The 23,770-nt window shown below is 38.5% G+C and overlaps 1 protein-coding gene across 4 annotated transcripts in view; it reads right to left on the bottom strand.

The window, feature by feature from the left end:
• Nucleotides 1-23,770, bottom strand: part of Pkib (cAMP-dependent protein kinase inhibitor beta) — a 94,777-nt gene that overhangs the window by 57,981 nt on the left and 13,026 nt on the right. For all 4 annotated transcript variants that reach the window (XM_087911115.1, XM_087911113.1, XM_087911109.1 and 1 more), the window contains one exon: nucleotides 16,924-17,008. The gene's annotated coding sequence lies outside the window, so the exon portion shown is untranslated. The remainder of the gene's footprint in view (nucleotides 1-16,923; nucleotides 17,009-23,770) is intronic.

The following is a 23,770-nucleotide window of genomic DNA, read 5'->3' as shown; positions in this document are numbered from 1 at the left end:
GGAACAAAAAAACATTCCCCAATTTATATAGACATAAATCTAGTGTAGGACTAGATATTCAACAAGTTGTATGATAGTGGGAGAAACACAAATAGGTCCAAGAGGAATCTATTGGCCTGAGCCCTCTAGTCAGAGAACATGGATTCAATATTTTAGCTAAATGGGTTGGAAAATGTGATAACATTTTGCAGTTGACCAAAGTATGAACCAAAAGGCGATATTCATTAAGATACCATAATTGACTGTTTTAATAAACTAACGAGGAAGGTATCTAAAGGCTTGTGAAGATGGACAAGCAGAGTGACTTAATCATGTAAGATCTGATGACCTCTCCCAGGAAGATCCTTACAATGCACCTTTCATCATAACTATGAAAAAGAAATTTGCAAGGAGGCTCAGGCACTCATGAAGAGTTCTGCGCTCATTGACTTTACAGTGGGGATTTTAGAAATGGACCCTCAACTCTAAATTCACTAAATTCAATAGTGATGACAGGCTCCCACAGCAGCAGGGCCCATTGGGCAGAAACATCACCCAGCAATCAAAATCATCTGACTGCAGTGTGTACAATGCTCACTAGACAAGAAACAAAACCCGAACAATCTGGTTTGTGGAGACTGCACTCTTCCCCGTTGGTTTTTGTACTCCTAGGAAGGAAAGAGCCAACCTGCTAAAGTCCTCCTTCATCTTCACAAACAAAGGAGCTCTGGTACTGGTGGGCACTACTCAAATCATCCCAGGCTTTCATCCAGTCCCGGAAAAGCCACTCCACAAAGCAAACTCCCCATGAAGACAGGAGAAAGGACTCTATACTGACAAAAGTTTAATGTTTACCTGACTCCTTCCCTTCCCCAAAGAGACCTCTAGTTATTTATTGTGGTGACCACATCAAGGAAAGGATATTTATCATTCTGTTCACAATTTCCCGGACAGTAGCTGCAAAATGAAACTATTACCAAGAATCATAAACATCACTTAGCCTACCAGTCTGTAGGAGCTCAGAGAGATTAGGAGGGTGGTTGAGTTTAGCTCATGTGAACAGGATAGTGTGTTCATGGCTATTTCCTCATTCCATAATGTATTATTGAATTGTTCACATTTAAAGCAACCGGTATCATGTCTGCATTGGTTCTCTGAGTGTATTATCATGGTTGGGACGATGGGAGTGGAAGCCTCCACCACTGCTTGTGCATGGTAAGACAAAACAAAACCAGATTTCTTGACTTTGCAGAGATTCATGACACCGTCAAGGACTTGAAAGGTGTAGACGTAAAAACCCATCACCCTCCAAATTAGCTAACCTCTTTGGCCTATATGGACCTTTCTATACACGCTGAATTCCTAGAGGTGAAGCATTTAAGTAAATTTCCTCAAAGGTAAAATGAAAGTCACCCTTGCCCCTGATGGCCTCCCCAATAAAGCACAGTGTCTAATAGGCTCCTAGATTTTGGAAAGCAACACATTTTTATCTTATATGTGCTGCTGTGACCCATTTCCTTAGTGGTCACAAAAGCTGCAAGTTAGAAGTACATCTGTGAATAAGAGGAGGCTCTGCAAAAATGCCAGGCTTCCATGTTCTGTCATTTGGGGCTATGACTCATCAGACGATGATGCTTTACGTACCGGTAGCTGACAGGGATGCTGTGTGCAGCTCACAGCAGACCCTACAGTCACAGTAAAACCTAATTACTCCCCTGCAGATAGCTACCCTCTTTTGTAGAAATAACATCTGTTAACTTTTTTTCTAAGTCTTACTAGTAATGTCTACAATGAACCACCAACTTACCTTATGCATCATGAACTAGTTGCTGCACCCACTAATATAAAAGAGGCTCAATAGTAAATGGGAACCATAAGGCGGAACTCAAGCAAATCCTAATGATGCAAATAATTTAATCAGGAGCTAGCCCAAACGTCCATATTCTACATATTCTCTTATTACCTTCTTTCCTATCAGCTCCCACATATGGCTTCATCAAGACTTTGTTATAACTCACTGACAGGAAGAGAAACCAAAGTCTGGCTTATAGATGTTTGTGCATGATATATGCATACTATACGCCGATGGACAGCCATTGCAATTCAGCTTCTTTCAAATGTATCCATGAAGAATAGTGTGGACTCACTGATGAATATCTTACATATCACCATAGAGCCTTCATCTGACGATGGATAGGGAAAGAGACAGAGACCTACATTGGAGCACTGGACTTGGCTCCCAAGGTCCAAATGAGGAGCAGAAGGAGGGAGAACATGAGCATGGAAGTCAGGACCGCGAGGGGTGAGTCCACCAACTGAGATGGTGGGACTGATCTAATGGGAGCTCACCAAGGCCAGCTGGACTGGGACTGATGGAGCATGTGATCAAACCGGACTCTCTGAATGTGGCTGTCAATGAAGGCTGACTGAGAAGTCAAGGACAGTGGCACTGGGTTTTGATTCTACTGCATGGACTGGCTTTGTGGGAGCCTGGTTTGTTTGGATGCACACCTTCCTATACCTGGATGGAGGGGGGAGGACCTTGGACTTCCCACGGGGCAGGGAACCCTGACTGCTCTTAGGGATGGAGAGGGAGGGGGAGGAGGAGTGGAGGGAGTGGGAAGGAAATGGGAGGTGGGGAAGAGGTGGAAATGTTTAATAAATAAATAAGTAAATATAAAATAAAAAAGAACAGTGTGGATCTCTACTGAGCAAAGAACTCTAATGTATCGAGGTGCTTGCTTGAAAGCAAAAGGAATGATGAATGGTTGGCAGAGAAGGGTGCAGCAAAGCATACCAGCTCTGGCTATGCGCCAAGTTCTAGGAACTAGAGCCAAAATTATGAGTGTTTATTTTATTCTACGTGTACAGTTTTGCTTTCATCTTTCCTTTAAGCACTTATCATCTAACCTTTATTACACATAGCAATTATAGCAGTATCATGGTGTTTAAGTAACACGAGGTAAAGAATAGAGACTATCACCTAGTAGTGTATTTTCTTCCCAGAAACGGTTAGTATGGTTTGGGTTACAAAACACGCTTCAAAAGAGTTGTATCATATTATAGAAGAATGACTTTTTCATTGCTCCTGAGATTAAGGGTACTTTAAGAAAAGATGTAAGGATACTAAGCTGACGAAGTTTGGACTTCGATGACAGTTTTGTGAGTCAGTTTGTTGAGGTCATTGTCCTCAATATCTATCACATACTGACGTAGGTGTTGCTGTGAGTTTTGCAGACATCATAGCCTCTGTAATTAACTGACTCTAAGAAGTTTATCTTCAACAATCAGGGTGGACCAGATCCAATCACACGAAAGACTTGAGAGAAGAATGAGGGTTTGCAAAGATGAAATTCTATCTGTGGAGAGACTTTTCAGCTATGGCTCCAGAGTTTCTGGCTAGACCTTCTGCCAGCTCCCAAAGACACTTAAGCAATCCTTGTAATTTTTCCCATATTAGATCTGTTTCTTTAGTGGCACTGGACAGATACAATTATGTTCATATTGTGAGTAAAGTAAGACCAGAAAATAGTTGAATGACTTTAAATATTAGCTTTCCAACAGCAAGAGAAAGATGCCTGTCATTGTGATTCCATAAGGAGTACCAAAATTACAGTATTGTATGTAGAACAGAAAAATTGAGAAAGTAAAGCCCTATAAGGTGAATAACCTGCCATAAAGCTGTGCAGAAGTTCAGAATTCAAACCATTACATTCCACAAGAATGAAGTAATTAAATATCACTTAAGTTCATTGCCATTTGCTAAGTGAATGTCATCAGTAGACCACATTCACCTGATAAAGAATGCCTATTTTAAAAACAAAACAAATTTTCCCCTTATTAAAAAGTCATTGAAAAACTGATACAAATTTCAAAACTTCACAATAACCTACAAAAAGAATTTTCCTTACTATAGATACAGTGTGGGGGTAATGCCTCAGTAGTTAAATACACTTGCTGCATTTGTAAAGGTCCAGGCTCTGGGGTCAGATTCTAGCATCCATGTCAAGAAGCTCATGACCATTTATAATTCCAGATCCAGGAGATTTGTTTTCCATTCTGTTTCTGGCCTTCATAGGCACCAGACATGCACATGCACAGACACACACATATATATATATATATGTGTGTGTGTGTGTGTGTGTGTGTGTGTGTGTGTGTGTGTGTCTGTATATATGTATATATATATATACATAAGACAATAAATAAATCTTCAAAATATAAAGCAGGAGAATGCTTGAATTGCGTTTTGAGGGTTTTTCCATTGATTGCAGATATATCAGTATTTTTAAAGTCTGAGCCCAACCACAGAAGGCTGTTTAAATCTGAACTAAAGAGAGTCAGTGTCCAGTATCCTCATCCAACTTGGTTTGACATAGAACATCCCCAATATCCCCAAGTAAGAGACTATGGCAACACAGACCCTGACAAGAGAAAGGCCAGATCACGTGCATGTCACTATAAAGAAATCAACTCAGCAGCTTCCTGTGTTTCTCTTCCTCTGCAAGCAGGTTTCAACGGTAAGTAACCACCTGCCTCCACTCTTTTCTCCTATGACTTCTTCCCATGGAAAAACTCCAAAAAGCATAAGAATAACACACCCATGTTTCACGGGTCACTTAAACTTGGCTGCATGTGATCACTTCCAACTGTCAGGAATTCCAGTTCTTCTACAGGCTACTGAAACTTTCTAAGATGAAACTGGCCAAGCCAGTTCTAAGTTGCCTTCTAATTATCCTCATTAGTAATAAAGCGACACGTATTGATCAACTCACTTGAGTTTTACGATTCATGGAACAGAGCCACGTGACCCTTGACTGAAGAATTTCAAAGTCAGGATATCTACGAAGACATGCCTTGCTCCCTGCTCCAACAACCCTCCATCACTCCCAAACCAGAGATATCACCAGTTCTATTTTACAGTGACCTCACAGAATGGAGCCTCTGCTTCAGCATCCTGGAGGGCTCACTATCCCTTTCACCCAGGCTCAACCCTAAGGTTTCAGCATCTCTGACCAGCCCTCTCTCTGGTTATCTGCCCAGATATCAGCTGCCTCCAGACTCTGTGCCACCATGACTGACCCACATGCTGGGATACCATCTGCTGTGCTTTGCTGGTCCTCATGGACTCTGACCTCTTAGCTGTCACATTCAGGTCTGTTGCCCTCATCTTTTTCCCTGATAAGGAGCCGGCTGACTTACTTGGACAATCTCCCAGCGGTTAAAGCAAATTCCAATTCCAGTGGCTTCCTGCACTCTGATGAACCTGTACTCGGACGGCAAGGAGGACTCTTTAAACAAAACAAACTGATACCTCCCACTACCTAGCTCTTCTAATACTATTCTACCGTTCTCTGCCCCATGTCTAAACCAGAAAATAGTCCAATTGAACAGGTTTCCAGCATAATTGAGACAGATGGTTTAACCCCTTAGAATGGAGACAGAACGTCTGCACAATGAAGAAACTATTTTTAAAGAAGTTATAGACTTGTCATTATATGAAACTATGAAGTATGAACTATACATATATATATGTATATAGTATGAAATATATATATATATATATATATATAGTATGAACTATGGGTAAGCATTTTCTCATGCTTTTAAAACAGTTCTTTAGTTCTACAAATAGTTTTGGGGTTAAAAAGACAAAGAAGTACAATTATTAGGGTTAAACTCTATTGCTACTAAAATTCTCCATACAATGTATTCATCAGCAAGAAGTTAAAGAGGCACTGAAAAAACAACCTTAAAGTGATATGACCCTTTGAATGGAAGACTTCCTAAATATCACAGCAAGTAATATTAAATAATACTTCATTAAATAGCCATAGAAAGAAATATTTTATATAATACACAGTGAATTTAATTTCAATAACTTAAGAAAGAAGTACTAATATCAGTTTTATTTTATATACATCAGCACTGAGGCATAAAGGTTAAATAATATACCTGAGTCTATGTAGCTCAAAAAATGAACAAGGGGAATGCAGTATTGCCAACAAATGACTTAGCTTACTGCACTGTGCTTTCCCTCTGAATGATTTTGAAAACTACTGCAGCCAGATAGTGTCAAAGCATGGAAGGAAAGAGATTTACTTTCCAATTTTCAGGCTCCATCAAAAGAAAATCTTCATGGAGTTTAAACGTCTACCTTGTGTCAAAAAGATTATGAAATCTCATGAAGTGGGACGACTAATCGATACAAGCAAAAACAAACAAGAAAGATAGCATAAACTGTGTTTATGTATTTAAATTATAACACAGACTTCACAGATCTCTCGAGAAGTTCATGTTGGAGAGCTCTTTGGAATCAGCTCATACAGAGTTAAGCCATGTTTTCTATTACATACCAACAAGAATGTAACCACATACCAAATTCAGTAAGGGAAAGCCTTTAAGATATATGCAATATGAACGTGACCTTGAAAGGACTGTCTTTTGAGCCCCACCTCAGCAATCATAGTCATACTGGGACTGTTATGAGCTGAAATGTTTGATAATAATTAGCAGTCAATATAGCCACAATACCTTCCAAAGGTCAGAAAATAATATCTGATACAAATAATAACAACTTGCTCATGGGCAGCTCTGGGCCAATGGCATCATCTCGTTGGTTACTACCTTGGCTTTCTTCAATTGTACATTCACATATACAGTTTTCTATCAGTGGAGTTTATTAATGACTGCCATAAAACTTGCATTTTGTTTGCAAGGTAGGATAGCAGTCTGATGCTTAATTTATCAAGGTATTTGGTGTTCTTGAACATACATAAGTTAGAATTTTAATAAATTTTGAAGAGAATATAAATTAAATGAAAACTAAAATGAAGACTTACTTGTCATAGTGCCATGAGTGTAATGATACATCTCAATGGTTACTTACTATCCAGAACTACCGAGGCTGCCTTGAGCTATAGGATTCTGCAGGCCTGGGTTGGAGCTACAAATTTCTGTTTTTCAAGTAGACATAGTTTATTCTGTCTCCAGAATAATGTTGACATATCCAAACCTTTCTAGAAGGGACATGGCATGTCTGTTAACTATTCAGAAATCAAAACAACCATGGGGTAGAACTTTGCGGAGAAGTCCTCAGGAAGTTGATGGACTTTCACAGCCAGTGAATTCCAATTTGCTAAACCACATTCGCCTCCACCTTAGAATCACTGGGACAGTATGCCTGACCCAGAGAGAAGGGGTAACTAGGTTAGGTTCATAATGCAGAGGCGGCTATCACATGGGAAAACGTAATGAGTTGAAGCTAGATTGTTACCAGTCACTCGGAAATCAGAATGATTTCAGACGGTTTTCTGATTTTGATGAGGAATCTCGAAGGATTCATTATATTCTCTCTATTCTTTTACACATTAGCAACGCAATGAGTAAAGAGATAGACAAAAAGTTTTCTGTATTTTATCCCATGCAGCTAATTGATTATGGGATTTGGGCTTTGAGTCAGGAGATCAACATTAACCCAGCTACATAACCTAAAGGAAGGTGCTACATTGGTGGTTCTCAACCTGTGGGTCATGACAACTTAGGGGATGAATGATCCTGTCACAGGGCTTGTCTAAGACCTTTGAAGAACGCAGGCGTTTACAACCCAATTCATTACAGCTATGAAGTAGCAACAGAATCCTATTATACTTGGGGGTCACCACAGTGCGAGGAACTGTATTAAAGAGTCACTACACCAGGAGGCTTTAAGAACCACTGCTCTGGATAAAATGTTAAAAAGCACTGCATCCCATTAAGATCAAACATTGCTCTGGATATATTGGTTGAACAAATACCAGAGCCATTTGTAAGTATGTCCTGTTGGGGATCATCTTCGATTTGAAAATATTTTTCAGTAACTAGCTTTTCGGTAACAGAAATTGTTTGCAGGCCCACAAAAGAGACCTAGTGTTGTCTTGGATGATTCAAGAGTCAGGCAGTACCTGAAACTAGGAGAGAAACAGAGAGCTACAGCCTGGATGTGAAAGCAGTGCCGTGAGCTAACTGGCAACAGAAAGTTCTACTCATTGAGGTACGGTTTGGTGTCTCTGCTTACCTAACAGACCAGTCGACTAGGTGGAGGCCTGCAATCAGTTGACATTTGACTCAAAAGTAATCAGTCACACGGCAGGCTGTTGGTTTCGTTGTGCTTGTGTAAAGGTACAATAAATCCCAGCCACAAGAACTCTATTTACTTTGAGAAAGTCAATTCACCCGGCAGTCTGATCCTCAATATGACTAGTCTGGTCTGGTCTTAAGTTATTCACATTTTTCCAATTTCCCATCCACTTTCACGTTTATCATTTTCAAATAGCTTCACGAGCCACAATACAGAGACCCATACGTTTAGGATGCCGTGGAGGTTAATCATCACTGCCAAGTTAATCAATTTTAAAATCACTATGAAACACATCTTTCGGTTTCCGGGAAGTAGTTTCCAAGAATATTTAAGTGAGGTGGGAAGAGCCACCCTGAAAGAGTGGGAAGAGATGCCCAGTCCCATTACTCGAGCCAGAGTTCCAGACTGACTGAAAAGGCCAAAGTAGGGTGAGCAGTAGCCTTGCTCACTTTCTGCTTCCGGCCTCTGACAAGCCATCACGCTCCCACTCCCGTGTCTTCCCCACTCTGGTGGCCACTATATCCCCAAACCATGAGTCAAAACTAGCCTTTCTTTCCTTCATTTCTCACGCAGTATTTGTTCACAGCAATGAGGAAAGGATGAGAAAAAAGGATGCTTTTTTCTAACTCTTCCAGCAATAACACCCTGCCAGCATGAACCCTCTGAAGAAGAAAGCAGGCAAGGGCACATGAACAGCAACAAAAGCTTTCTTTGCCTTGTGATACAAATATCCCCAAAAGAGGACACAGAGCCAGGAAGACAGAACCAAAGATTCTAGAAATGTATGTAAGAAAACACAAAAAGTTTCAGAACAACGTACACTTCTTGTGATGCTTCTGAGAGATGACTAACTATCTTCAGGAAATATCACAACAAAATATGTTTCTCCTCAGAAGTAGGAGTTGATTTTATTCTTTACTCTCTACCGCTTAAATGTCTCAAGATACAACTCACAAAATTTCCTTGACTGGAAATGGGGTAATGTTACAATAAAACTAAGTTGAAAATACCATAGGTCAAAACATTTGTGACACATTTAACCTGTGAAACTCTAAGGCTCAGAAATGTCACTGCAGAGTCTGCATTGTTCCTTTCATGGTTGCATGGCTGACCGGAAGTTGCAGCTTATTGCTGTAATATATATTGCCATTCCAGAAAGAACTAACATTCAAAATTCACACTCCAGTTGCTAATGAATGTGTATTGTTTTTACGTCACATAATGGAAAAATTGTAAATCAAGCCATTTGAAGTTAGACACTTCCTACATTAAAACAACATAGACTGTTGAAACCAAAAGCAAAGTGAGCTCATTAAAGGCAAACTGGGGAGGGAAGAACAAAGTGTTGAATGGCTCATTTACTATAACTGGTGAGCATGCCTAACACCAAACACAGCCCATTGAGTTAATATGGTAATGGATGATCTCTAACTGCTTTATTTCTCTTCTGTTAGAATGATCAGGGAAGAGTTCAGCCACCTTAGTCCTTTTGGACTTACTTCTCGATGACTAATGTAAATTGTGCAGTGCCTGATAACACAACATGTCTAATAAACAGGAATTGGTTTGCAGTACAGCATCCTAACCCTACCAAATTCAAACTCACCCAACACGCACAAGCATGCTGCCTTTGAACAGGTTGTAACACATTTATTGTCAAATCCAAGATCTCTTTTGATGTAACAAACTAGAGTTGACAATCTAGACCCCTTGGCATAAGCCAAAAACTAAAGGCTAAACTAAAATCAAAAATTAAAATAGTTCACAAAGTAAGCACATACAAGAGAGTGCTAACAAAATAGAACAGCTTTTAATGATTACAGCTACAATTTTTTGCAGCACAATTGATAAAGATTTTGTTTTCATGAATCCCAGATGGAGGACTTTTAACTTCACTTTCTAGGTTGCTGCAGGTACTCTAAAATTGCTTTCCAAAATAAGATCTTATTTTCTTATACTAATGTACCATTTATCAAGTGCCCACCATATCCATACATTTTGAATTGCTTCAGTAATACTCATTTTATTCAATTCTCACCACCATCTTGAGACACACCACTTTACTCTCAAAGTCTCAGGCATGTGTTGTTTATCTAAAGGCTAAGAAGTAGGGCACAAGACCAGTAGGTTTTTAACTCAAAATTAGCCTGGTGGTCAGTTCTTCATGGAAACCTTTTTCAATTTCCATGATCGAAATAACGCTTGAACTAGTTTCTGTGACATGTGTTAATCACTCATGTTCCCCTTTACTACTCTAGTCTCACATATAAAAATCCTGTGTTCCATCCATTCTTAGGTTAGTCCAAGCTTCTAGAACTTTCTCTAGGACCAGACGTTATTCCCTGAATAAAAACAAAAATATTTTTCTCTAGTTACATCCATTCAGACTAGCTATGTCTGTGTGTGTGTGTGTGTGTGTGTGTGTGTGTGTGTGTGTGTGTGTGTGTAACTGATTTCTGTTTCCACATCATATTCTTGAGCCTACTGAAGTCAACATGGGTCCCTTAGGACCTCGTCAAAGGAAACTGTGGGTCTCTCTTGATCTGAAGATGCCTGAGGTCTCCTTAAAACCCTCAATCAGTTTCAATTAGGTCCAGCATTTCTACCCAGGCATGTCACAGAAAACAAAGAAGTCCTCAGCTCTTATCACCAGTGCTCACAATAGCACCACCCAAGACATAGGACAGTCTCAGAAACTACTTGCTAGATGAAGAAATGAAAGAAAGAAAATGAAACCTTTGACATACTGTAGATAGTAATTGACAGTTATCCTATGCCTAAGAGTCTCTGATAAACTTGACCCTTTCTCCTCTATCCTGTTACAATGGTGGTTGTCATCCCCTTTTGTTTGTTGTACGTTTTGTTTTGTTCTCCATTTTCACCTTCTAGAAATTGCTACTGACAGTTTTTGGTGGTGGTGGTGACTACGGCTTGTTTTGTTTTTTTATAGTCTTCAAAATGTGATAGTCTAGCAAGCATGGGAATTAACAACACTTTGTTATCTTTAGACTGTGTGTGTTTGGGCTTGTTAGTCATATAACAGAAAATAGTTCTCTCTCTCTCTCTCTCTCTCTCTCTCTCTCTCTTTCTCTCTCATTTTACTTACCAATTAAAGAAGAAAAAGGTTTCTACAGTTATTTTCTTTTCTTTGTGGCTGTTTTCTACTTTAATAAAAATATTAGGAGAAAGAGAGAGGGAGAGAAAGAAAGAACGAGAGAGAGAGAGAGAGAGAGAGAGAGAGGAAGGAAGGAAGGAAGGGAGGGAGGAAGAAAGAGAGGAAGAAAGAGATTTTAAAACTTCTCTGTCAGGGACGAGAGAGATAGGTGAGAGCTGATTTTCCCGAGGACTCAAATTTGGGTCCCAGCACCCATTTCAGGTGGCTCATATCCATCATTTACTCCAACCTCAACAGTGCTGTCTTCTGGCCTCCATGGGCACGTTTGTTCACTTGACATACATTACCCTACATTACACACACACACACACACACACACATGCACACTAAATCTTTAAATAAACAAAAGCAACTATGTGTGTTCAAAAAGAGTCTTGCAGAGTCAGTCATAATGTATTCCTTTCATGTTGATTCAGACATTTCCAAGCATGTTTTCTGAGCCAGTAGGACATATCTCCCTAGGATGTGAATTTCAGAGTTTCTAAAAGTCCTTGTAGGAAGAATACATAAGAAGGTTGTTGGCCAAACCCTAAAAGCAAAACTTTCTTGTTAACAAGCCATGTCAGACCAAAGGGAAACACTCTGATAGATAAAAAGAACTGAAGTATCAAATTCAAGTAAGGTACAATGATCACTGGAGAAAGGTGCGGGGAGATGGCTGAATATACAATATGGCATGATTTAAATCTACAAACAAAAGAACAATACAGATGAGAAGTCCATTCAGCTGAGACAGCGCGGGCAGGACATGGATCAGCATGCAAGTCTTTAGGGAGAACAACAGTAGCCAAGAATAATTGCTTTGCTCAGAGACGTGGATCCAACCAGAAAAACAAAAAAGATCACAGCAAATCAGGTATTTTTTCCAGTAATTATGCCAACAGAACCTCAGGCAAAATGTGTTCCTTTGTAAATCTTTGTGCCAATTGGTTGTAACAGTACAGGCTGCCATTACTTGTTATATTTCACATAAATTAAAGGTTTTATCAATTTGTCTTTTTATTTTTAATTTAATTGTTACTGTGAGTGTACAGACGTGCCGTGGCATGTGGACAGAGGCCAGAAGACTACTTCCAGGAGCCACTTCCCTCTTCCCACTGTGGCGTCTAGAGGATGATCTTAAGTCCTCCGGCTTGTGCGGCAAGTGTTTTCCCCTCTGAGCCCTAAGGTGCTAAAAAGATCTTTAGTGTGTGCTGCTGATGATGAATTTCCCTTTCACATTTGCTTTGTGACCCCAGCATTTGAAAAAGGAGAAATACCCTAGATGGAGCGGAAATAGACAGCTTTGTTGTACTGTACTTCACAATCATCAACCTGGGAACATTCCTCCTCAAATGTTTCCATTTTGTCCCTCCACTGCTATTATCTACTGCATTTGACTAACTGTGGGATTTCATTTTTACTACTGATGATACATTTTCACATGAACAAAACTTGAATTATTCAAAGATGTTGCAAATGATTTCTGAAATATGCACTGACGTGCAAGCATTATAAAAATGTCTACTTAAAATCCTCCACTTTTGTGAATATGGTATCTCAAATTTAGTTGGTCTTTTTGATGGAAAGTTACTGCTATTCCAAGTTGTTGCTTGAACTTTTCTATAATGCTGTCAATACTTTTTGCATATATATACACATATATATACATAAACATATATGATAGTAAATCATGTCATACTATGACATAACATATTTATCCTTTGACAGTGTCCATGACTATCTACCCTGCAAAGGGTAGAAAACTAACTCACCCAGAAGGTCTCTGCTTTATTAAACCTTTAAACAATCATATTTTTGGAATGTTACTCAGAATTTAACTGATTCATTAATTCTACTCTCAAAAAATCAAACAAATTCACTGTTAGGGTCAATGCTGTTTGTGTCTCTTGTTCATTAACCTACAAGGAAGTTTTAATACAATTACGCCTCGTACTCTTCAACTCTTGATTCCTCGTTAAATATTATGGTATACCAAAAGGCAAAGGCATTCACCAACGTTCTTTTCTCCCACTGAATCTCATCATTTTTCTTCTTTTATCAACCAATATTTAGTCAACATTTGTATATTATATAAAAGTTTATATATTTTCGAGCTCTAACCAGTTATTGTTGCTATGGTCATTGAATCATCAGGACTTTATTAGCCTGAAATGTCTCTATTGCGTGCTACTTTTATATGCTGTGTTTTTTGTGGGATTTTCAAATTAATTTAGTTCCTCCGATATTACTTACGTCTATGTTGCTGTGCTAAAATACAATGACCAGAGCAACTTTAGGAGAAAAGGTTTGCTTGGATTTACAGTTCCAGAAGGTTAGAGCGTGGCAGCAAGCAGGTATGGCAGGCAGCAGCAACAGGAAGCTAACTGATCGTAACACAGCTGCACACAGGAAGTAAAGAACAAACTGGAAGCTAGGTATGGCTGTAAATCCTCAAAGTCCACTCCTCAGTGATGCACTCCCTGCAACAAGGGTGCATCTCCTAAAGATTCCATAACCTCTCCAAAGAGTGCTACCATCTGGAGAGCAAGCCTTCCGATAGAGGAGTCTATGGGGGACATTTCTCATTCAAACTGCCATTGGACCTTTAAGTTTCTACATTAGTGGAAAAAAAGTAACACACTGTTTTAAGTATAACCTTTCATATATAACCTTTTAATATATTTTAGTACTCAGAAATGTCAAGTTCTTAAATTACCCTTTCTTTTTCCAAAATTTTACTTTTCTCAGGTAATTCTTTCTTCAATTTTAATGGCAAGTTTTCCTCCAATTTTTGAAGTTACAAATTAAGTTATAATAAGTTCATAAATTAATATGGAGAAGATGACACTTATACGTTTATTATTCTTTTCCCGGATTCCAATGTAAACATTGTTCACCACTTCCCTTCTTTTGCTTCTCATTCTACTGGTACTATCTTCGTTTAATGCTTATGTTGTACCTACAGAGCTATCTGTAACTGTTCCTGACTGTATAAATGAGGTTATTTTATCATACTGTACATTTATTGTGGAAAGACAAACTGATGTATACCATTAGCTTTTTTATCCCTAAGTAACTGTAACATTTATTCCAATACTCTTTATTTTGTCATCTTTTCCATAATAATTGCAACTTTTTAAAATTAAAACAATTAAGAGACAACAATATACAGTATTTAAGACCAAAGACTCATTCATATGTTAATCCACTTGAGTACTAATTCAGTTTTTCCACTTATTATCTGTGTGAATTGACCAAGTTATTTAACTTCTCTGGTCCTCAGCCTCCTAGTTTGTAAAATAAAAACAATAGTTGCTAGTACCTCCTAGAAGTTAAACATTTTTTTAAATGATTGTAAGGAATTTAAAACAGTTTCTAACAAGGATAATAGTTATTTCTATTTCTATTTTATCCATTATAATTTCTAAAATGAAGTGAAGTTTGGGTGATCAAACATGTCATACAATTAACCCGTAGAGTTTTTTCTGATTTCTTGGGAAAATTTTCTTTTAATTTAATTAAGTTTTGTTATCCTAACTTACCAAGTGGTATACATGTGTGTTTTTTAAAATAAACATTTGGAGTCTGTTAGAAAATCAAGAGTGTAGGTATTATTCTTTGGTCTATTGGAAAAAAATTATTTAAATAAAATTTCCCACTTTGACCACCATCACATTCCTGCTACACTTACATTCACTGTATTGCTTTGTTGCTGCTTTCTAATCTCTTTAGCTAATATTTTGAAATTCTCTTTTTTTGCTATCCTTTTAATTATTTTTTGAGAGGATTATGAAGTTTAGTGTTTTGTTATAAAAATGAATCTGTAAAATGTGCTATTTCCACCACAGACGTCACTGAGCGAGAGATACGTGTTCCTTAGGAGTGTGTGTTTCAACGCGGAGGCTAAACGTCTGATGCACGTGAGATGCTGCCTTCCTTTAAAGTCACTGCTTCAGCTTCTGCTTTCCATGCTGGTCAAGGACATGGTTTAACAGCAGACGGAATTAGACTTCTATCCAACTTCACCACCCACTGGCTAAATCTGTGCAGTTGGCCAGTCAGCCAGCTTTCATCACAGACGGGAACAACCTCCTTCACCTCCTCCCAGAGCGGTCATGAGAATTAAGTGGATTCTGTTTATAAGTCCTGGGCATTCAACCCACGACACTGACCCAGTAGTTACCTTATATATCAGTTTTAGTTGTTCTCAAGTGCAAAGCAAGTATTTGTAACTTTGTTCATGATTTTCCCCCAGTATATAATGACACTGGATTTTGATTGTACTGCATGTACTGGCTTTTTGGGAGCCTAGTCTATTTGAATGCACACCTTCCTAGGATGGAGGGGGGACCTTGGACTTCCCACAAGGCAGGGCACCCTGACTTCTCTTAAGACTGGAGAGCAAGGGGGGAAAGTGGGAGGGAAATGGAAGGATGGGAGGAGGTGGAAATTTTAAATTATTAATTAGTTCATTTAAAAAAAGAATAGAATGACTCCTGTAGAGATCTATGTTTTCCCTAAAATTATTTTACTGAAATCATTCCCTTCTAAAAGGTTAATTTCAATGAAGCTGTTATTCTTCATTGACAAGTTTAAAAGTTGGCATTAAAGTAAAAATGTTCCAATAAAATATAGAACTCATTACCACTATCTAAACTCAGTGGGTGAAAAGGAAGTGCACACTCGTCTCTGGAAGCCCAGGCAAAGAGCCCAAGCCCCATGCAGTATCTTCTGCTTGTTCATGCCCCCTTACTGTTACATTCTCCTGGGGATCTGAGCGGGGAGAACACTGGAGCCCTTGCCCGGCTGAAACTTATGTTCTCCTCAACCCTTATCTCACCTGTGAAGGAGGAGCAAATTTCTCACTTCCGAGACACAGAAGTGAGGAAGAAAGAGGCCTCCAGGCTAATTTTCCCCACTGGAAAATACCATTAAGATTGCAACATGAAGGTGGCCTCTATTTTCAACACACTCAACACACATGGCAAGTACACATCTTACTTGTGTGTATATCCAATTATATAGAGAGAAATACATATACATAATTAGTTTAAAGATATTGCTTTCCTATCACTAAAAATACATTAATCTGAGTTGTATGTCCACCAGTCCTCACCATCAAGAGTATTTCCTTGAAAACACTTACGTAATCTTAGCATTTGCAAGGCTGAGGCCTGAGCTAAGTGTGCAAGACAATCCAGGTTACATAGCAACACCCTGTCTCAACAAAACAAAACACTTGCATGCATTGTTTACTATACTATCTTAGATAAATATTTCTGAAAAGAGTAATAATTAATAGAATGAATGTCTCTCCTAAGTTAAAGAGGGAATTTTAAAAGATGTTAATGGGCCGTTGGCCTTCACTGAGAGCAATTTAAAGAGGCATGGCTAAGAAGAACAGAAATATCAAAATATGTCCTTTCTCTATTGCCTTTCTCAGGACCCCAGAAGAAGGCAGATGAAAATATGTATCTCAAGTATTCAGCATGTAGTGTTTGCTATTAATGGATCACTAGACACAACTGACTGGACAATACTGAGTAACTTTCTGAACTGGAGCCATCTCACCTACCCCTTTCTTCACTGCCCTCTGACTTTAGAACAATAAAGATATGTTCTGTGACACCCTCAACACAAGGATCAACAGGACAGAAAGTTTACCTACCTTTATCCTTCCAGTCTGAATGTGGTCTTTATGGTTTCCTGCCTCCCCAGATTTATCTTGTGTGGTTTTCAGTATATCATGACCCCTGAAGTGAGAACCAAAATAGGAGGGAAAGTTATAAAGATAAATGTCTCTAGTTTGTTGTCCAGTACAGAAATGAGCAAGTGGTTTCTTGAGCAAGAACATATTTAAAATGACCAAATATCTCATAATTTTTCTGTTTCTCTGAGACTATGAGCACAAATTTGTGCAAGCAGCTGCCTGCCTTCATATATATATGTAAATAATAAGTGATATGAATATATTATATATGCCAACTATCTAGTAGCGATATGAATATATTTTATATACCTAATATATATATATAAAACTATCTAATAAGTGATATGAATATATTATATATAGCAACTATCTTCTGAGCAGCCTTTCTTGTGTTTTGCTCTCAAACTGTGTAGGAAGAGTTTACTAAATAGTTAAAATGAAAAGTACACGTTTTTCTTCACATTTTCAAATTTCCATTCCAAATCGATTCTCTCGGTGCGTGGCAGCCCTTCTCGACTGTGTGACTGAAAAGGCGATATATTCCCTGCAGAAGTTGTCTTTGAATCACGGTGGCAAGAAGCAAGGCCATTGTTTTCCTCAGTCACATCGCACAATATTGGAAGTCTTGGGGAAAAAAAATCCAATAAAATCTAGCGTACACATAAAGCCCCAGTGTCCATAGTTAACCTGAAGATTTTCTGTGTACTTGCACAATTTTTACTCATATTCTTTTAAGTTTTATATATGCAATGCCCTAATTTTAAAGTTAACAATACACAAAACAACCCAGTTATTTCCATTTCAATACGTATTTGATAGACGTGGCTACAGCAGATCTCTGAGTACATCAGGCTTCCTTCGTTCAGACAGACTACACTTGTGAACAGATGTAGGATACTTTGCCCAAGATGAAAAAACAATGCTTTGTTTTGTTGACATTTTATAGAGATCATCTGATCACTGTTATCCTAAACCTAGGGCTGATCAACGCTCTTCTGCTTGTCTGTGTTAATAACAGAATTATCACAGCAGGGGAGAGCCCAGTTCTGGGCTATGGTTTAGAGGGAAAAGCTGTCTACTCCCTTCTCAAATCCAGTTGTTCCAGTCTCGTGCTCTGCAGGTTGAACCTCCAGTTCCATTCATTTTCTATTCATCAAACAGTCCGGTCTCTTCCACAACACATGCACACATGACCTTCCCTCCACCTCGTCATTCCCTGCAGAGGTTATCACAGCCCTCACCAATCTTTCTGCTCTAAGATATTCTTCCCCTCACTCATCCTCCACAGACCCTTCACATTAATAAAGCAATCAGACTTCTCATCTGTTACATGGGAATTACATGTGGTCATATTTCACTATGATTCTCAGACAAGGTGTCTTCTTTTCTCACAATGTATTGGCCAGTCTTTTATGTTTGTTTTAAGCAATTTAATGATTCTTTCTCCATTGCTTCCCCGTTTTCTAGAGCTTACAAGTTGGCATTTAAGAGCACTACAAGCGCATTGGCATGCAGAGGCAGGAGGACTGAGCTACGTTCTCTCTCTGAGTCATCCATTTACCGGGTATTGACTTGAGGCCTCATCTCCTTTGCTTCAGGTAAATGACAGAACCTTGACAAAATCCCACTTATCTCTCTAGATTACTCCGGGATTCTAGGACGGCCCCACGCAATGAAGGAGCAAATGTGCAGCTGCTAATCTCCCCGAACAAGAAGACACAGGAAAAGCAAAACGGTGCTTCTCGTATTAGATCTTGTCCAGATCCCTAGGAAAGAATCTGTTCACACGCCTACATCTTGCTGCTTCCTTTTATGGATAGGATATTCTAAACAGCTTGTGTCTGCTTCCAAAGAAGACTAGCATAGTCCTCCAGGTTTGTGTTTCAAAAAGACCCTGAAATTAAAAGGGAGAGGACAAATACTGCAAGCTCTCACTAGTGTCTAAACTTAAAAATGTGGGTCAAGTAGAGATAGGAGACTAGGAGGTCACAAGAGGATGGGGAGGGGGCAAGGGGAGGGGAGATAAGCAGATCTTGCAGAGCGGGAAAATAGTCACAGAACAGATCCCGATCTTCTACTGCACAGTAGAGTAACCATAGTTAGCAAGATGTATCCCATCAATTTAGAAAGATAAATTATAAATTATTAATGTTCTTACCACAGAGTAATGACAAATGTTTAAGACAATTGCAAGCTAATTACCTGAGCTTGTATCATTACATATATCAAAGCATCATGTCGCATGCTATGAATGCATGTACTTGATGATCAATCAAGAATAAAATAAAAAGAAACAGGACTCAAAAGAGAAGTAAGCCTTGATTTACTAAAATTTTAATTAAAGCGAAAGTATCATTTAGGAGACAAGTATAAACCATTTCTTTAATACACTGATAATAATACAAGAAATTAATAAACACTTTTACTAAAGATATAGCTAGAAAGATTTCTCAGCCATTAAAAGAACTTGCTGTTCTCACAAAAGACTGGAATTCAGTTCCCATTGCACTTGCCTGAAACTTGCCTGAAACTTCAGTTCCAGGGAATCTGGTGCTGTCTTCTGGCCTCTGTGTAGGCACCTGTGTGTGTGTGTATGTGTGTGTGTGTGTGTGTGTGTGTGTGTGTGTGTGTGTGTGTACATACAATATTATTCTTCAAAAAAACACAGTCCTAATCTCAATCATTGCATTATGGGTTAACTGAAGATGTGTGTATAGCAGGACATTTGCTAAGCTTCCAAATAAAGGATATGGGTATCAGTTCACTTCTGTGTTCAGTATAATGGCATCAGCTCAAAGGAATTTTTCGTTTGAACTAAAAGCTCACAAGAAATCCACTTTTCCCTGCCCTCTAATACATGACCTTGCATGAGCAGTCCATCTTGCTGGGTTTCCAGGTAAATTTTCTAGGGTGTCTAGATGGCACCGGACAAAATAAATGCTCTTAACTGTCTTCTTGCCTTGACATCTCTACAGCTTTATATAACTAACCCTCAAACAAGGCACAGAGAACCACAAACCAAATGAGGAAAGATATAAATATACCCATGTGATAGCTGATTTTTGACAGACTAATGGATAAAAATTACTTTAATACTAATGCTGTTCTCTACTGTAGAATAATACACAAAAATTGCCATCCCAATCACCTTAATCAAATAGTTCCATATTATGTCTCTTCATATAGCTGTTTAAATGTTATCCTTCAAAACAAAAACTCTATGCCCACTCAGCAGACATCTCCACTCCTTCCTGCTGGCATCCCTTGCAACCATTAAGTTTTCTGCTTTAGACTATATACCTCTTACAAACCTGTTATGTTGTGACTGACTAGTTTTCCTAGCACACAATCCTCCAGGTTTACCTGTGTGACAGCACATGTCAAAGTTCCTTCCATTTTAAAGGTTGGAGGACACTGCAATCTACACACTACGTTTTGTCTGTACATTAGTGGACATGAGTTGCTTCTGCATTTTGTATCATGAACCATAATGAACACTTTACACTTTATTCTATTTAATCTTCGCAATGTACTACAATAAGCGATAGTCAAAGCTTGGTGGGATTCATCCCCAAGGTCACACAGCTAATAAATTCCAGAGCCAGGATTAAAGTTTAGCCCTATCCAAATCTAATATGGAAATCATGAGACCTTATAATATTCTTGAACTTTTGATTCAAGAATATGTCTTTTGTACCTTCATGATTTTTTTGAGAATAAATAATTACTACCTTTATACTTTTCAAGGTCTAAAATGGATCTGGAGGATTGACTCCAAAATTATGTAAAGTCAAACTTATATCCTCTAATTATTTTCTAATCTCTTAGCCTTCATTCACATCTTGCTCCAAAGAAAATACACTCCCCTACTTAAAGACAAAAGCAAAAAGAAACAAGAGTGATAGATGCCTGCTGAACTTATTCTCCAATACCCAGAGCTTTGATGGATACAAGGAAACTTGGCCAAAAGGGATTCTTAGTAAGAAGAACAGAGTTAAATCATAAACCAAGCAATTTAGTTACTTAAGCAATCTTGTGGCCTTTGCTTTATTGCACATTTTAAAAAACAAATTCATTGTAAAAACTTACAATATTTGGCTACCCTCATAAAATAATATCGTACCTATGGCATATTATAATGAAAAAGGGAGTGGGTGTTGAAGGCTGATTTTTTTTCTAAATCTTAAATCTGTGTTATCTTTGGCCCAGTTACTAAGGTTTCTGGGCCAGCCTAAGTCAAATGCATAAAATAGCCTTAAGAGTCAAGCATTTATTTTGTATATAGTTGTTAGAATCAGTCTAGCTATCTATCAACAGATAAAAGTATAAAGTGTGACATTTATACACAATAGATTATTTGTTTAGCCATAAAACTGATCATCTGACATTTGCAAGAAAATAGGTCGTATTAAAAATAAGCTGTACTCAGAAATACAAATATCATGTTTTCTCAAGTGTGTGTGTGTGTGTGTGTGTGTGTATGTGTGTGTGTTATTAAAGTAAAAAGGAGAGCGTGACAGAGAAGAAAGATATCTTAAGATCATAACGGAGTTAGGACGTGATGAAAGAGAGGATAACAGAATCCATGTAGCATGGAAGCAGAGGAGGGTATTCGGAAGAAGAAGTGAACCTATAAGAGAGAGTATGAGCCCCTGCTCCCTCTCTTCAACTGAACTTCAGGAGCTCAGTCCAGTGCTTAGCTGTCGGTCACTGCATCTGCTTCCATCAGTTACTGGATGTAGGTTCTATGATGACAATTAGGGTAGTCATTAATCTGATTAAAGGGGAAGGCCCTTGCAGACACCCTTTCCACTATTGCTAGGAATCTTAGCTGGGATCATCCTTGTGGGGACTCTTGGGAATTTCTCTAAACCAGGTTTCTCCATAATCCCATAATGGCTCCCTATCAACATAATTCTTTTATTGCTCTTCCCCTCCATCCCTCTCCTTCTAACTAGGCCTCCTCCTCCTCCTCCTCCTTCTCCTTTTTTATTGTTATTTTATTTTATTTTGGTTTTTCAAGACAGGTTTTCTTTGTAGTTTTGGAGCTTGGAGCCTGTCCTGGAACCAGCTCTTGTAGACCAGCTTGGTCTCAAACTCACAGAGATCTGCCTGCCTCTGCCTGCTTCTGCCTGCCGAGTGCTGGGATTAAAGGGATTAATGGTTTGTGCCTCCACTGCCAGCCTAACTCGGCCTGGCCTTCTTAATCTCTCCTGTTCCCATTCTCCATCTCCACACTTCTACACCCCCCCCCACACACACACCAAGTTTACCAAGGAGATCTTAATTAACTATTTTCGTTCCTGGGGCCCTCCAAGTGTGTCCGGAGGAATCATATAAACGGGGGGCGTAAAGAGCATGATGGAGAAACCAGAAACAGCTGACTCGAGCTAGTGGGAGCTCACGGACTATGGACTGACAGCTGGGGAACCTGCATAGGACCGAACTCTCTAATGTGGGTGACAGTTAGGCGGCTTGATTTGTTGGGGGTGCAGGGGACTGGCAGTGGCAGAAGAACCTATGCCAGGTGCAAGAACTGGCTTTTTGCAATCCATTTCCTATGGTGGGATACCAGACTTTGTTGACTCTGCCAGGAAGGCCTTATCCCCTCTGAGGAGTAGGTAGGGGGTGGGAAGGGGGGATGGGGGAATGAGAGAAAGGGAGAGAAGGGAAACTGGGGTTAGCATACAAAAATGAAAAAAAAATTTTAATAAAAATATGAAAATAGAGGAAGTAGAAGGTTGGGTGCAGTAGAGGAAGGAAATGAATTAGACTAAACTGTAATATTTATACATACATATATATGTAATTATACATATTACATGTATGCTTATAACATATACACATATATGTATGAAAATGCTGTAAAAATCCTTTACTTTGTATACTATATTCAAAAAGTAATTAAAAATTAACAAATACCACTTAAAAGTTTAGTCTTTCATTTTAGCTCAAATAGAACAGTTTTAGTAATAATATATTCCATGTTTCAGATAAATTACGGTTCATGTAAGACAAATCATGGTTCTTGACAATTTTAACTGTACATAGGATAGAAACCGTGTCAAGCACCTTACAAAGACATTTGCTTTCCTGTAAGTACTTCCATAAAGCATCCCAGTTATGCTCTAACTATTTGGTCTTACACACATTGCTGTTAATAAATGTGTGTTAAACAGATCTCTGTATGCAAGTCTAAGGAATATTTTTTTAATTTTTATGTATTTACAAAATAATAAGAGTGCAAACAGAGAGTGCGGACTATTCTGACAGAGTCTACAATTGTGCCGCCCTATCCAGAGCACTGCATCTTGGTCTGTAGGACATTCACCTAAATCGTCAGGTGAATCGTTTACTCAACAGAGAAACACTGACTTCTAAAGTTAGGATGCAGCCCCCTTCAGAGATGCTATTAACTTCAACTTTTACCAATCCTTGAAGAGTAATTTATGTATATAATATAACTATTAAAAATAGAGAAAGAAAATTCAATGGAGTATCTCAAATACTAGGAACAAATTATGTTGATATTAAATCAAATACTTGACTCTCCAGGGCCTCTTGACCAGATTAGAAGTAGCTCAATAGTTTTTCTCAAATGCAAATATTTGTTTGGTTAAATAATATTAACAGGGAACATTACATATTTCCAGTAGTATAAGGAAAAAAGACATCTCATTTCCTCAGAAGACTTAGCATCAAGCCTGGAGGACAGAAATAAACACAAAATATTTGTGTGAGAATTCCTCCTGTCACTGCCCCAAGTTTGTATTTAATTCAATTTACAATATTTCTATAAATGGCA

Source organism: Myodes glareolus, chromosome 1 (assembly GCF_982192425.1).
Source record: "Myodes glareolus chromosome 1, mMyoGla1.1, whole genome shotgun sequence".
In the NCBI taxonomy this organism is placed as follows: domain Eukaryota; kingdom Metazoa; phylum Chordata; class Mammalia; order Rodentia; family Cricetidae; genus Myodes; species Myodes glareolus.
The sequence above is the reverse complement of the archived record's forward strand: the minus strand, read 5'-3'. Positions and strand labels throughout refer to the sequence as shown.